The 16140-nt window shown below is 47.6% G+C and overlaps 2 protein-coding genes across 6 annotated transcripts in view; one reads left to right on the top strand and one right to left on the bottom strand.

Moving 5' to 3' along the window:
• The window catches only part of LOC135984057 (N-acetyltransferase 8-like), a 436601-nt gene that overhangs the window by 182998 nt on the left and 237463 nt on the right, over positions 1-16140 (top strand). The gene's annotated exons all lie outside the window — the stretch shown is intronic.
• LOC101946392 (putative N-acetyltransferase 8B) overlaps positions 1-16140 on the bottom strand; it is a 74909-nt gene that overhangs the window by 12485 nt on the left and 46284 nt on the right. Inside the window, exons 1-3 of one of the 5 annotated variants that reach the window (XM_065598457.1) lie at positions 657-871; positions 299-374; positions 57-151 (exon numbers count right to left, since the gene is read on the bottom strand). The exons of 1 other annotated variant lie outside the window; for it this stretch is intronic. The gene's annotated coding sequence lies outside the window, so the exon portion shown is untranslated. Of the gene's footprint in view, positions 1-56; positions 152-298; positions 479-656; positions 877-16140 lie in introns of those variants that run through there. 3 more of the 5 variants (XM_065598456.1, XM_065598463.1, XM_065598462.1) reach the window with 3 other exon arrangements.

Below are 16140 nucleotides of genomic sequence, written 5' to 3'. Positions count from 1 at the left end.
AGAACTGAGAGATCTGTTAATGGCCAGTGATCCGGAGGCAGGAGCACAGCCCTTACCTGAGGCTACAGAAGCTGCAGAAAAAGTTCGAATGCAAATGGCAGCAAATAAACTGCAACTTGAGTATGAACAGAAGCTCGCAGATCTTCGATGGCTGGAAAAGCAAAACATAGCAGAATTAGAAAGAGAAGCTGATCAAAGAAAGAGGGAGGCAGATGAGAGAGAAGAGAGAGCTCGTAATGGGCGTCTGGAGCTGCTGGCTGCTGAGGAGAAAGCTCACCAGATGCAACAGGAGACTCACCAGATGCAACAGGACACGGTCTGACTTCAGCTCCACGTCCAAAAAGCAAGGGAAGAACAGCAGAAAGTGTATCCTCCTGAAAGTCCAGTTGATAACAATGTTGGTATGTTGTATAACGCTGAGCAATTGTCTGGGTGTAACCAAATGTACCCCAGCGCTGCCACCTTTTATGTAAATGCCGTTACTGTGAGTTCAGTAGAAGGTGACCCCATAAATTGGGCCAGTGCTCGGTATGGGAGTGTTAATGAAAAAATCATAGAGCGTGTAAAAGTCAATGGTAAAAGCTGTTTAGGGCAAATTATGGCTTCTAATGCCACTCTTGTTAAAGCAGATCTTGTCAAAGAGGAAGATTACTTACCAAATCAGAGTGTGAATGTTGATGTCCTGTATGAGTTTACTGTCCGTGTGCCTTTAGCCAGAATCCACCTTGAATGGAATGGTGCTAAGCATGAAGTTATATAGCTGGTGTAAGGAAGTTATTGCCTAAGGATCTTTTGATTGGGGAAGATGTTAAAGCTCTGTTCAGTCCAGGTAGCCAATCACAGGAAAGGAATGATCTTAAACCTGTGTCTGTTATGGCAATGATTTGCCTGGGGAGGGCGTCTCCAAATGTTTGTCTATGCAAGAGAGCTATTTGGCTCTGAATGAAGTTTCTGAATGTCTGTCTAATGTCTCAGAAGCAAATCTGAAATTAGTCAAGCAAAGGGAGAGGAGAATAAGAAAAGTTTGGATGAGCCCAGGCAGCCTTGTGAGCTGATGGCTTTATCTAGTCAGCAGTTTGGGAAGGCAAGGATAGTGAAAAATAAGTGTCCCTATACCTTACCTGTTACCTGTGTGGAGAATTGTGACAGTGGAGGAAATGTGCCTGTGTCTGTCAGGGGTATTGACTTGCCTATGGAGGAAGCTACCTCAGTCTCCAAGCAGTTGTCTGTGAACAGCCCTGTGCGCTGGGACAAGGAAAATGAAATCCCGAGCTGTGTGTCTGGTAAAGGAGAAGGTGTCTCCGGCTCTTCTTTGTCTGTGAAGCAGACTGTGATGGTCGAGGGTGATTCAGTTGTCTCAGAGTTGGTTCTGGATTCAACTAAAGCCCAGAAGGGAATGGTCTTAAGTTTGTGTCCGCTGGGGAGAATGGCACTGGAACTAGGTGGCATCCGGTTAGTGTCATGGCGAAATCCCAGAGACCAGACAATTCTGGTGCTTGTATTCGGCCTATTGCTAATGTGTGGTTGGAAAAGGATGTAGCAACTCTGTCTAATCAGAGTGATATCCTAGCCAGGGCACAAGGAGAGCAAGCTGGTGTAAGGAAGTTATTGCCTAAGGATCTTTTGATTGGGGAAGATGTTAAAGCTCTGTTCAGTCCGGTCTGAGGACAGATTTGGTTACTGGTGTTTCAGAGCAGAACAGTTTTATGGCTGAATGCTTAAAGATGTAGGGGAGACAAGCCAATTCTCACCCTCAGACTCTTTGGATTCGTGTGGTCTCTCTTTAAGCCAGAGTCCAGCCTTGAAATTGGAAGCAGCTGAAAATTTGCAAATTACTTGGCTGGCAGGCCAGGGCCGGCTCTGGCTTTTTTGCTGCCCTAGGCAGAAAAGCCACCCGCCGACCCTCCCCAACACGGCAGGGGAGGGCGGAGAGCCCAGCCGGGGCTCTCCGCTCTCCCCGGCGGCCAGAGCACCGGGAGCAGAACGGAGAGCCCACAGCAGCCAGAGCGCCGGGAGGAGGGCGGAGAGCCCAGCTGGGGCTCTCCACTCTCCCCGGCGGCCAGAGTGCCGGGAGCAGGTGTGACAATGCGGTTCTGGTGGAACGCAACTGAGAGTGCCAACTCAGGACAAATTGCTCAAACAGGGCAGTTATAGCCCAAGGCTGGGTTTTTTTCCACCTCTAAGGCAAACAAAACCAGCCAGACTAGGAGGACTTCAGTCTCACCCCACTGGCTAACCGCAAGTCTCACAAGCAATCTCCTTAGACACTCCAGTTTCCCAGTATTACCACCAGTGCCACTCGTTATGGGGACAAATGGTTATGAAAACCAATACCCCAGTAAAAGAAAAAGGTTCTCCTGATCCCAAAGGACCAAGCCCCAGACCCAGGTCAATATACAAATCAGACCTTACCCACAAATCACGCTGTTGCCAATCCTTTAGAATCTAAAATCTAAAGGTTTATTCATAAAAGGAAAAAGATAGAGATGAGAGTTAGAATTGGTTAAATGGAATCAATTACATACAGTAATGGCAAAGTTCTTGGTTCAGGCTTATAGCAGTGATAGAATAAACTGCAGGTTCAAATCAAGTCTCTGGAACATCCCCAGCTGGGATGGGTCATTCAGTCCTTTGTGCAGAGCTTCAGTTTGTAGCAAAGCCCCTCCAGAGATAAGAAGCAGGATTGAAGACCAGATGGAGATGAGGCATCAGCCTTATATAGTCTTTTCCAGGTATAAGAACACCTCTTTGTTCTTACTGTGGAAAATTACAGCAAAATGGAGTCTAGAGTCACATGGGCCAGTCTCTGCATACTTTGCTGAGTTACAAGGTGTATTTGCCTTCTCTCAATGGGTCCATTGTATAGCTGATGGTCCTTAATGGGCTATCAAGCAGGCTAGGCAGAGCTAACACCATGTTGTCTGGGATGTCACCCAGAAGCATAGCATACGTTTGAAATGCAGATAGTATAGAGCCAATATTCATAACTTCAACTACAAAATTGATACACACATATAGACAGCATAATCATAACCAGTAAACCATAACCTTGTCTTAGACACCCCATTTGACCCCCTTTATACAAGATCTGATTGCCACTACAGGACCTTGGTTGCAACAATGATCTATATGGTCCCAGAGTATATCAATAACGTCACACCCCCAACGCAAAATTGATGCAGGAAGGGATGTCACAAACATCACTGACTGCATCCTAAGAGCTCTCCACTCTGGACAATGCATCAGCTACAATATTTTCCTTTCCCCTTATGTGGACTATATCCATTTCATACTCCTGAAGGGCTAAACTCCAACGCAGCAACCTGGAGTTGTTGCCCTTGGCCCTGTGCAGCCAGACCAGAGGGACATGATCACTCAACACAGTGAATTTTTTATTGTACAAATAGGGCTTAAGTTGCTTGACAGCCCAGACAATGGCATAACGTTCCTTTTCAATGGTAGAGTAATTTTGCTCAACAGAATTCACTGGCTGATGGGGTGGGCTCTCTGTGCTAACAGCTATTAGCAAGTCCTTCCCCTCCCAGCCAGGCAAGTAATTTGCATTACCACAGACAGGAGCCAATCCACCAGTTTTTATATTCTTAACTGCTATCATTTCCAAGGCTGGACTCTGTCTTAAAGAGATACCACACAAATCCAAAGAGTCTGAGGATGAGAGTTTGCTTGCTCTCCCCCGCATCCTCAAGCATTTAGCCATAAAACTGTTCTGCTCTGAAACACCAGTAACCAAATCTGTCCTCAGACCCTGAAGCACAGACTGCTCACACACAGAATTAGCACGGAGACATTCCTGTTCCAACACCATTGTCTTCCCAACAAGCTGGCCACACACAGCCACTTGGTTATAGGGCTGTTCAACTTTCTTAACAGCTTTTACTCCAACTGAGACCTTCTCAAAGCTACCCACACTGGATCTTTCAAAAGGAAAGTCAGTGGATCCATTCACAACAGAAAATTTCTGGCTGTTAGGAACTGAAACTTCCTTGATTTAAATCACTCTCACACCCTTCAGTTGCAGGGAACTGCTTGCACAGATTATCATGAGGATTCCTTTCCCCAGGAGCTTTTCTAAGCAGCAATTCACCCTTCACAGAAATTTTGCCCTTACCCTGTTCACCTAGGGCTTGCTCTAAAGCAGTAGTTCCCAAACTTTAACAACCTGTGAACCCCTTTCATGACAATGTCAAGTCTTGCGAACCCCCTCCTAAAAATGAATACTTCCAGGGATTTTCTCCTTTACCTGAGTATAAATTATAGAAGCAGTGATCTTGGAAATACACAATTTGTTTTATGACATGCTTATTACACACTATTTATTATTAAGTATCAGGGGGTAGCCGTATTAGTCTGTATGTACAAAAACAACAAGGAGTCTGGTGGCATCTTAAAGACTAACAGATTTATTTGGGCATAAGCTTTCGTGGGTAAAAACCTCACTTCTTTGGATGCATAGAGTGAAAGTTCCAGATGCAGGCATTAGATACTGACCCATGGAGAGCAGGGAGTTACTTTGCAAGTGGAGAACCAGAGTTGACAGGGCCAATTCAATCAGGGTGGATGTAGTCCACTCCCAATAATAGATGAGGAGGTGTCAATTCCAGGAGAGGAAAAACTGCTTCTGTAATGAGCCAGCCACTCCCAGTCCCTAGTCAAGCCCAGATTAATGGTGTTAAATTTGCAAATGAATTTTAGTTCTGCTGTTTCTCTTTGAAGTCTGTTTCTGAAGTTTTTTTGTTCAATGATAGTGACTTTTAAATCTGTAATAGAATGACCAGGGAGACTGAAGTGTTCACTTACTGGCTTATGTATGTTACCATTCCTGATGTCCGATTTGTGTCCATTTATTCTTTTGCGGAGGGACTGTCCGGTTTGGCCAATGTACATGGCAGAGGGGCATTGCTGGCACATGATGGCATATATAACGTTAACAACAAGGAGTCTGGTGGCACCTTAAAGACTAACAGATTTATTTGGGCATAAGCTTTCGTGAGTCAAAACCTCACTTCTTTGGATGCATACATGTATGCATCCGAAGAAGTGAGGTTTTTACTCACGAAAGCTTATGCCCAAATAAATCTGTTAGTCTTTAAGGTGCCACCAGACTCCTTGTTGTTTTTGTAGATACAGACTAACACGGCTACCCCCTGATATATAACGTTAGTAGATGTGCAGGTGAATAAGCCCTTGATGGTGTGGCTGATGTGGTTGGGTCCTCTGATGGTGTCGCCAGAGTAGATATGGGGACAGAGTAGGCAACGAGGTTTGCTACAGGGATTGGTTCCTGGGTTGGTGTTTCTGTGGTGTGGTGTGTAGTTGCTGGTGAGTATTTGCTTCAGGTTGGGGGGTTGTCTGTAAGCGAGGACTGGCCTGCCTCCCAAGGTCTGTGAGAGTTAAGGATCATTTTCCAGGATAGGTTGTAGATCATGGATAATGCACTGGAGAAGTTTTAGCTGGTGGCTGTATGTGATGGTCAGTGGTGTTCTGTTATTGTCCTTGTTGGGCCTGTCCTGTAGTAGGTGATTTCTGGTACCCGTCTTGCTCTGTCAATCTGTTTCCTCACTTCCCCAGGTGTGTATTGTAGTTTTACGAACCCAGGAACCAATCCCTGTAGCAAACCTCGTTGCCTACTCTGTCCCCATATCTACTCTGGCGACACCATCAGAGGACCCAACCTCAAGGTTCCTATGTTTCATCAAGGAGTATCAGATGTGAAACAGCAGGAAGGTATTTAAGAAGTCAACTCAAAGAGTTCCTTCTACACAAGCATTCAGGTCTTGAGCAGTCCAGGCAAACAACGCACATTACAACAAAGCTTAAACTTGTTCTTCATAATAATTTTTAAAACAACAGTAGCTGCTTATTTCATTTTAAAAACAGCAAAAAATATCCACCTCCTTTTCCATTTCTTATAAGGAGTCTTGAAGTTTAAATCTCCTCAATGTGATAGATAGGCTTGCTTTGATCTGCTTAGCTCTTGGAAGTCCAGGGGCTCCGGGCTGCTGGCCCCGTGCTGCTCGGGGTCCTTAGGGACAGCTCTGTCCGCCATTAGGGATTTTTTTTCTGAGAACCCCCTGGAACATTTTGCAAACCCCCAGGGGTTCACGAACCCCAGTTTGGGAACCACTGCTCTAAAGGAACACTTTCCTGAGCAACAACAAACTTTTTCTGGTTCTTACTTATGTAACCCTTCTGCCCATCTAAGTTGGCAGCAACAAGGGCCGGGTTCTGTATCTAGGGGTTCCGTTTCAATAATGCAATGCAAAACCGGCTCAAGCCCCCCACCCAGCGACCTGGGACAATTACATACCACCCCCTGGGTGCCTCTAAGAGTCAATACTTCCCCTCTCGCAAGCACGGAGTCTGAGTGTAACAGAAAATGTTTAATAACATGAGGTAAACGACATCAGCATTAAATTGGAAAAAACACCACAAACAGGATTCATAACACAAACCATGAGCAAAAAACCCACCCCAGCAAGTTGGGCTGTGTCCTTTCTCTTGGGTTTTTGAAACCAGCAACCCAAGGATCACCAAAGTCCCAAAAGTCCAACAACCCCCCAAAGTCTCTGTCCCTGGTCAGTGCAGCCCCAGAGTTCGGGGGGGGGCACGCAGGGTGTTAAGGGGCACCTTACGTGATCCGAGGCTGACGGGGTTCCGCCGCAGCCTTCACCAAGAGCCGCTCCACTCCACCAGCTGCCCCGTGAGCTGCTCCCGCCGTCCCACGAACTGCTCTGGCAGCTGCTCCGCTCTGCTCACCAACCTGTGATGCCGTTCAGCTCTGCTCCACTTCAGCCGTCCCTTGGGCCGCTCCCACAAGGCTCCGCTCTGCTAGCTGCTCCTCCAGCCACTCCGCTCACCGACCTGTGAGTCGCTCAGCTCCACTCCAATCATCCCCCAAGGCTCCACTCTGCTAGCTGCTCCACCAGCCGCTTAGCAATATAGCTTCAGGCTCCCCCGCTAGTTAACACAGTCTCAGTGATCTCAGCTCATAGTAGGGGAGCCCCAGTGCTAGTGAACCATTGGCCCAAAGTGAATTCATCTTAGCAGTCTGTAACTAGACTTCTAATAGAATCAAAGTTAGCTCTGACATTCAACAGTGGAGAGAGGAGGTAGTGCAATGGGTGTTTCAAACCCCTCAGAGAGTAGCCCATGCTATCAGGTACAAATACCCATCCCCATCCTCTCTCCATTCACTGGGAATTGTAACCCATGCCCCTTGTCAAGCAAGTGCTACTTAGGTAATGGTGAAGGACTCACTCAGTCCTTCTGTCATACAACAGTTTCACTGCCCTTGATTCACAGAATCAGGGTAACGAAACTTTATTCTTCCTGCCCCAATAACAGAAAATACTGGGGATCCCACACCAGCCAAAGTAACCACTTTGAGTTGCTGTTGTTTCATGCCAGGCGAGTGGGTGTGCCTATGCAAACAAGATCAGCCCCTGGAGTTCTTTTCCACACTCGCCATAATTCACCACCAGATGTCAGGGTAGAGCTCATCCGGACTCTGCTTACACTTACATCCAGGATCACCTTTGGCCCATCAGACAGATTTCTACACAATCCCCTTTCAGGCAAACCCATAGACTTCCTAGATGAAAGGTTAGAAACATTCCCCTTCCCTTTGCCACACACAAGTTCAGGAATCTTTTCCTTCTTGCTACAAGTTTCCACACCATCAGTAGGTAACACAACCAAATCACCTGCATGCTCTCCGTGTGCCCTGGCTAGGGTGTTACCCTGATTAGACAGTGTTGCTACATCCTTTACCAACCACACACTAGCCATAGGCAAAATATAAGCACCAGAATTGTCTGGTCTCTGGGATTTTGCTAAGACACTAACTGTATGCAACTTAGTTACAATGCCATTCTCCCCAGCAGACACAGACTTAGGACCATTCCCTTCCTGGGTTTAGTTGAATTCAGAACCAACTTTGAGACAACTGCACTATTCTCAACCATCCCAGGCTGCAAGATACCTTCTGTCTGCTCCATAGACAAAGAAGAGCTGGAGACACCTTTTTTACCAGACACACAGCTCGGGATTTCATTTCCCTTGTCCCAGCGCACAGGGCTGTTCACGGACAACTGCTTGGAGACCGAGGTAGCTTCCTCCATAGGCAAGTCAATACCCCTGACAGACACAGGCACATTTCCTTCACTGTCACTATTCTCCACACAGGAAACAGGTAAGGTATAGGGACATTCATCTTCCACTATCCCTGCCTTCCCAAACTGCTGACTAGACAAAGCCATCAGCTCACAAGGCTGCCTTGGCTCCTCCAAACTTTTCCTGCCTTCCTCTCCTTTGTCCCAGCACACAGGGCTGATTACAGACAAAGACTGGGAGAGTGGGGCAGCTTCCTTACCAGGCACCTTGCCACTCCCAACCGATAAACTGCTCTTCTTACTACACTGAGCCACTGCCAGCAAATCACAGTTACCCTTTTCAGGTTCACTTTTACAAGCTGTACTAGCCACCAAAGCATCACCCATCAAAAATCCACCCTTTCCTGCCTCAGTTAGGGCTTCCACTTGACCATCCACTTTGATCTGCTCCAGAGAAACATTTTCCTGCCCAATAAGATCTTTCTGTGCTTGATCTAATTCCAGATTCACTTCTGAGACACTAGACCGACATTCAGAAACTTCATTTATGGACAAATAGCTCTTCTCAGACAAACCTTTGGAGCAACCCTCCCCAGGCAAATCATTGCCCACAATAGACACAGGTTTAAGATCATTCCTGTCCTGTGATTGGCTACCTGGACTGAACAAAGCTTTAACATTTTCCCCAATCAAAAGATCCTTAGGCAATAACTTCCTTACCCCAGCTATAACTTCATGCTTAGCACCATTCCATTCAAGGTGGATTCTGGCTAAAGGCACACGGACAGTAAACTCATAGAGGACATCAACATTCACACTCTGATTTGGTAAGTGATCTTCCTCTTTGACAAGATCTGCTTTAACCAGAGTGATGTTAGAAGCCATCATTTGCCCTAAACAGCTTTTACCATTGACTTTTACATTCTCTGTGAATTTTTCATTACCACTCCCATACAGAGCATTGGCACAAGTTATGGAGCCACCCTTTACTGAACACACAGTAAAAGCATTTACATAAAAGGTGGCAGAATTGGGGTACATTTGGTTACACCCAGACAACTGCTCAGAGTTATACAACATACCAACATTGTTATAAACCGGACTTTCAAGAGGATACACTTTCTGCTGTTCTTCCCTTGCTTTTTTGACTTGGAGCTGAAATCTTTGCACTTTTGCCTCAGCTTCTAGTTCCTGCAATCGAATTTCTGCCAGTCTTTGTTCATGCTCAAGTTGAAGTTTACTTGCTGCCTTTTGCATTTCAATTGCTTCTGCCTTCTGATCACTGGCCATTAACAGATCTCTCAGTTCTTGATTTGTAGCTTTCTTTCTAAAGCTTATCCCTTTTCTGAACACAAACCTTCCAGGGCTTTTTTGTCAAGGCCTCATATGCACTTTGCTCACCCATTGCAACTGCTCTTTAACCAACCAAACTCTCAATCCCAAAATTCAAATTTGGATAACGTGGGGTTCTGACCCAAAGCTTAATTGACCTGGTTCTGTGGATCCAAGCACGACTACGCCACTGTGACAATGCGGTTCTGGCGGAACCCAACTGAGAGTGCCAACTCAGGACAAATTGCTCAAACAGGGCAGTTACAGCCTGTGACGTTGTGCAGTCTATATGGTTTTATAAAAACTTGATAATAAGTCAATATAATGTAACTGAGATAGTTTTAGAGAAAATACGGTAATAAGTGAATGTAAGTAACTGGGATATGCCTCATGCAAAAGGTCTCTTGTAAGGTATCATTACAAAGCTTATAATCTACTGAGTGTGATCATCTGATTTGTATAAATGTACCACTCTTGTATCTAAAACTAGAAATATAAAATGTAACTCTGAGGGCCTATTGTAATTGTGTAAAGTGTGGACCATTAATGATGGTTTGGAATCTTGATGACTCCCATTGTCTACAGATGGCTGTATTTACCTGGGAGTCTTCCTGTATATGTGTGTGCTGGCAAGTGAGTAATGAAGTCTTGCAGTGACATGTGATCATGTCACCTGAACTGGAATCCATCTTTAACCTGGTGCTTTTCCAGTGAGAGGGGGGTGGAAACCCAGAGAGACAAAGAGTTCCCGCCTTATGCAAAAGATATATAAAGGGGGGGAAGAGAAGAGAGAAGAGGAGAGAAGCCATCATGAAGAATCCCCTAGCTACCACCTGAGCTGCAACAAGAGCTGTACCAGGGGAAAGAATTGTGCCCAGGCCTGGAAGGTGTCCAGTCTGAGAAAAACTTACTGAAACATCTCTGAGGGTGAGATTATCTGTATTTAGTTTGATTAGGCATAGATTTGCGCATTTTATTTTATTTTGCTTGGTGACTTACTTTGTTCTGTCTGTTACTACTTTGAACCACTTAAATCCTACTGTCTGTATTTAATAAAATCACTTTCTATTTAGTAATTCACTCAGAGTATGTATTAATACCTGGGGGAGCAAACAACTGTGCATATCTCTCTATCAGTGTTATAGAGGGCGAACAATCTATGAGTTTGCCCTGCATAATCTTTATGCAGGGTAAAACGGATTTATCTGGGTTTAGACCCCATTGGGAGTTGGGCATCTGAGTGCTAAAGACAAGCGCACTACTGCGAGCTGTTTTCAGGTAAACTTGCAGCTTTGGGACAAGTGATTCAGACCCTGGGTCTGTGTCTGGAGCCAGACGGGAGTGTCTGGCTCAGCAAGACAGGGTGCTGGAGTCCTGAGCTGGCAGGGAAAACAGAAGCAGGGGTAGTCTTTGCACATCGGGTGGCAGCTCCCAAGGGGGTTTCTGTGATCCAACCCGTCACACAGCCCAAGGCTGGGGTTTTTCCACCTCTAAGGCAAACAAAACCAGCCAGACTAGGAGGACTTCGGTCTCACCCCACTGGCTAACCGCAAGTCTCACAAGCAATCTCCTTAGACACTCCAGTTTCCTAGTATTACCACCAGTGCCACTTGTTATGGGGACAAAGGGTTATGAAACCAATACCCCAGTAAAAGAAAAAGGTTCTCCTGATCCCAAAGGACCATGCCCCAGACCCAGGTCAATATACAAATCAGATCTTACCCACAAATCACGCTGTTGCCAATCCTTTAGAATCTAAAATCTAAAGGTTTATTCATAAAAGGAAAAAGATAGAGATGAGAGTTAGAATTGGTTAAATGGAATCAATTACATACAGTAATGGCAAAGTTCTTGGTTCAGGCTTATAGCAGTGATAGAATAAACTGCAGGTTCAAATCAAGTCTCTGGAACATCCCCAGCTGGGATGGGTCATTCAGTCCTTTGTGGAGAGCTTCTGTTTGTAGCAATAAGAAGCAGGATTGAAGACCAGATGGAGATGAGGCATCAGCCTTATATAGTCTTTTCCAGGTGTAAGAACACCTCTTTGTTCTTACTGTGGAAAATTACAGCAAAATGGAGTCTGGAGTCACATGGTCCAGTCCCGGCATACTTTGCTGAGTTACAAGGCGTATCTGCCTTCTCTCAATGGGTCCATTGTATAGCTGATGGTCCTTAATGGGCCATCAAGCAGGCTAGGCAGAGCTAACACCAACTTGTCTGGGGTGTCTCCCAGCAGCATAGCATAAGTTTGAAATGCAGATAGTATAGAGCCAATATTTATAACTTCAACTACAAAATTGATACACACATATAGACAGCATAATTATAACCAGTAAACCATAACCTTGTCTTAGACACCCCATTTGACCCCCTTTATACAAGATTTGGGTGCCACTACAGGACCTTGGTTGCAACAATGATCTATATGGTCCCAGAGTATATCAATAACATCACAGCCCGTCCGGGGCTCTCCGCTCTCCCTGGTGGCCACAGCGCCGGGGGTCTTTGCTCTCCCCGGCGGCCAGAGCGCCGGGGGGAGGGCGGCAAGCCCCCAGCGGCCAGAGCGCCGGGGGGAGGGCGGCGAGCCCGGCCGGGGCCCCGCTCTCCCCGACCGGCCGGAGCGCTGTGGAGAGGGTGGCGAACCCAGTCGCGGCCCCGCTCTCTGGCCGGAGTGCCCCACCGCGCCGCCCCCTCCAGGCACCGCCCCAAGCACATGCTTGGTGGGCTGGTGCCTGGAGCTGGCCCTGTGACAGGTAGAAGAAAGAGTTGCTAATAGCTGTTAGTAAAGAGAGCACACCCAATCAGCCAGTGAATTCTGTTAAGCAAAAGAAATCAGACTTTGATCCTTCAGGACAAGGAGAAAAGAGAAAACTGAATTTTGCAAAGGGAAGCCACAGGGTAGTCCTAAAACCCCCAAACCCCAATGGTATTGAGTCAAAGGTGTGGCATGACAAACATGACTGTAAATGGACACTTTCAATGGATTTGTTGCTATTGCTAATGGTAATTTTTGTAACTAATGTGTCGCTATTACCAAGAACTGTAAAACTGTACAATGTGCCTAATCTTTTGGAAAATCCCTTGAAAATATTGAAAGTGATACATAAGAACACACCTTATGTTAAAAGGCCTTGTAATACTGATGTTGACTGTTAGTGCCTGTAAACAGTATTGGAATTTTTCACAGGAGAAAAGACATTCCAGACCTAATGCTCTGTATAAGAAGGGAAACTGAGGCACACTAGCATATTGCTTTCATGGCTAAATGCCAAGATTCCCGTACTATGGACAACATTAATATCTACATTGACTTAATGTTAGTTGGGTTCCAGACATTTGCCAGAGCTTGTATGGATAAAGTAGCTGTTTTCTTTAGCTCTTGGCAAGATCACGTGAGACACACAGGAACCATGCTGCAATCCACTATTGTTCTAGCCAAGATTTACTTTAAGTTTGTAAAGAAATTCAATCATGTTATTGAACATGACTTTGGTAAACCATCAGCGATGTTTGTCATCCCTTCCTGCATCGATTTTGCGTTGGGGGTGTGACGTTATGAGTTTAATATAATATCTCATTGAAAGGTGACAGGGCCAGAAAGAGTTAATTAACTCACCGACTGACCTGACCCATGGCCGAACTGTAGAGACTGATTAGGAAGACAGGTAAATGAATAGAGCTTTGAAATGCAGGCCGCATTGTTAGAGGTAGAAGGGGAGGTGTTTGCTCAGGTCTTGTGATGTAAGCAAACAAGTCTTGTCTATTGCTATAGCTTTGATTCAAAGATCAAAAAAGGAATATTAACATTTAGGAAGACACTTGAGGGAAATAGTATCATTGTCTCTATGTCTCTTTGAAGGTTGTGGTAACCTGGATCTGAACTGTTTAATGGATAGATTACCCTGTGCTAATTGTCATGAAGTTTAGGAGAAGGAAAGTTGAGCCTACTGTTTTCTCAGGCCAAAAGGCTGCTGGAAATGTATAAAAACCCTGGGACACGATCCTGCTTCATCTCAGATCTGCTTTGGGTTTCAAGCGGGGGAAACCTTAAGTCACAAGGATTGAGATCCCCCGCCCATTCTGCCGCCCGAGGGGACAGAGCCTCGGTCACTGGCAGGCAGCCCAGCCTGGCTCCTACACAGACGGAGCGGGTGGGAACCCCAGCGCACTGCGGGCGCTCTGTGCCCAGCCCCTGGAGCGTCGCTAATGCAAACAGCCCCGACCCAGTGTCCTGCCCACCGACCGGCAGCCAGGTACGGACCAGCACCACAGCCCTGTGTCAATAGGGCCCAACACGCCACCCGTTGTACCTGCCAGCGGAGCTGGACCCGAGGAGACGGGCGCTCGGCCTGGGCCTGGCTTCTGGTGCCAGGTGGCAGCTTCCGAGGCCTGGGGAAGGGGGGGCTGGACCGGGCTGGTGCAGCATCACCGGGAGGAGAGGGCTCTGCTGCTGAGCTAGTAGGAGAAATAGGATGTGCCAGGAAAGGGGGGTCCTGGCTCCTTGGGCTCTTGGCTTCTCTCCTCCCCAGCCTGGGCAGCGCCTCTGGCAGCTTGGCACCAAGGCCACATGGAGCAAAGAGCCCAGGTTACAGCCATGGAGAGAGAGAACTGAAACAGCCCCCACGCCTCAGCTCTGCTGGTGCCCCTCACTCCCGACCCGCAGCCCCTGCTAGCCCAGCCCTGGGCTCCCCCCAGCTCTGCCAGTGCCCCTCACTCCCGACCCGCAGCCCCTGCTAGCCCAGCCCTGCCCCCGCAGTTCTGCCAGTGCCCCTCACTTCCGACCTGCAGCCCCTGCTACCCCAGCCCTGCCCCCCCCAGCTCTGCCAGTGCCCCTCAAGCCCGACCCACAGCCCCTGCTAGCCCAGCCCTGAGCTCCCCCCGAACTCTGCCAATGCCTGCCCAGTGATTTACGGGTTGCACACTGGCTCGGCAAGGCTGGGCAAGCTATGCCCAGGTCCATCTCTGTGCCCCTGAAATTCTGACCAGAACGAGCCCCTGCGCCCCCACGATGCCCGAGGCTCGCTGAGGCGAACGGCGTGAAAGCAGGGGTTGAATTGGATGCCATGGGCCGAATCATATGGCTCCAGGGGCCTCAGGGGGCAGGATGCATTTTGCCAGGGGCAGGGACTGTGTTGGGAACAGCTCAACCCCACCCTGGCTTTGAACCCTGCCTGCCTTTGGGGGGCTGGGGCTGGGAGGCGACCATGGGCCAGCACCTCATCCAGTGGAAGGATGGGGGAGGGGTGCACGCGCCAGCTTCACGGTTTGCCCCCGGGTTTCAAGTCCCTCCTTTGCTCCCCGCTGAGCCAGCCGTGGCGGGCGTAGCCCCTCGACTCCTGCGCCCGTAGCCAGCCCCCCAGCCGCTCTCCTGAGCTCCGGGCGGGGGTGTCTGCAGGATCAGAGTGTGCTGCTGTAACACCGGGGCATGTTTACAACGGTTAAACCGGTTGGGTGCCTAACTCCCACTGACCTCGATGGGACGCACGGGGGTAAAGCAGAGCCACCGCGCTCCCGGGTCCGTCTGGGCCCAGCCACCTGGCGCCCCTGCAGCCCCCTGCCCCTGTGCATGCTGCCCGGAGGTGGGTGAAGCACCTTTGCCCTCGCTTCGCAGCCCCTGCGGGGTGCTGGCATTGCCTGCTTCCGCCTCCCGCGAGGTTTGGGGCTGGCCCTGTCTAGGATCCTCAGCTGGTCCCCATCGCGCTGGTGTCTGGGCTCCTCCCACCCTTTAGTATAGAACATAGTGTGACGTTGCACTTCATATGATGTTATGAAAATATGCTAATGAGTGAATATGATGTAACTGGAATATGCTTCATGCAAAAGGTCTCTGGTAAGGTACCATTACAAAGCTTATAATCTACTGAGTGTGTTCATCCTATTTGTATGACTGTATCATTCTTGTATCTATAACTAGGAATATGAAGTATAACTCTGTGGTCCTATTGTAGTTATGCAAAGTGTGGGTCATTAATGGTGGTTTAGAATCTTGATGGCTCCCATCAACCAGGACAATTGACTGTAGAGGCTCTGTTTACTTGCAGGCCTTCCTGTGACTCAGGTCGGGAAGAATGAAGGCTTGGGGGGTCTCACAGGACATGTGACCAAGTCACCTGGTACTGGAATCCATCTTAAACCTGGTACTTTTCCATTTAGAAGGAGGGGTGGGGACCCAAAGAGACAAAAGATTCCCACCTTGGGCCAAAGCCATATAAGGGAATGGAACAGAACAAAGGGGGCTGCAGTCATGAGAAATCCCCTAGCTACCACCTGAGCTGGAACAAGGACTGTACCAGGGGAAAGGATTGGGCCCAGACTAGGAAGGAGTCTGGTCTGTGGTAGAAGCTTATTGGAACATCTCTGAGGGTGACATTTCATCTGAAATCAGTTTCTTAACGTATTAGGCTTAGACTTGTGTGTTTTTGTTTTATTCTGATTGGTAATTTACTTTGTTCTGTCCGTTATTACTTGGAACCACTTAAATCCTACTTTTTATATTTAATAAAATCACTTTTTGCTTATTAATTAACCCTGAGCAAGTATTAATACCTGGGGGAGCAAACAGCTGTGCATATCTCTCTATCAGTGTTATAGAGGGCGGACAATTTATGGGTTTACCCTGTATAAGCTTTATGAAATGGATTTATTTGGGGTTTGGACCCCATTGGGAGCTGGGTGT

Source organism: Chrysemys picta, chromosome 5 (assembly GCF_011386835.1).
Source record: "Chrysemys picta bellii isolate R12L10 chromosome 5, ASM1138683v2, whole genome shotgun sequence".
NCBI classification, from domain to species: Eukaryota; Metazoa; Chordata; order Testudines; family Emydidae; genus Chrysemys; species Chrysemys picta.
This window is presented reverse-complemented; position numbering and strand designations above follow the sequence as displayed.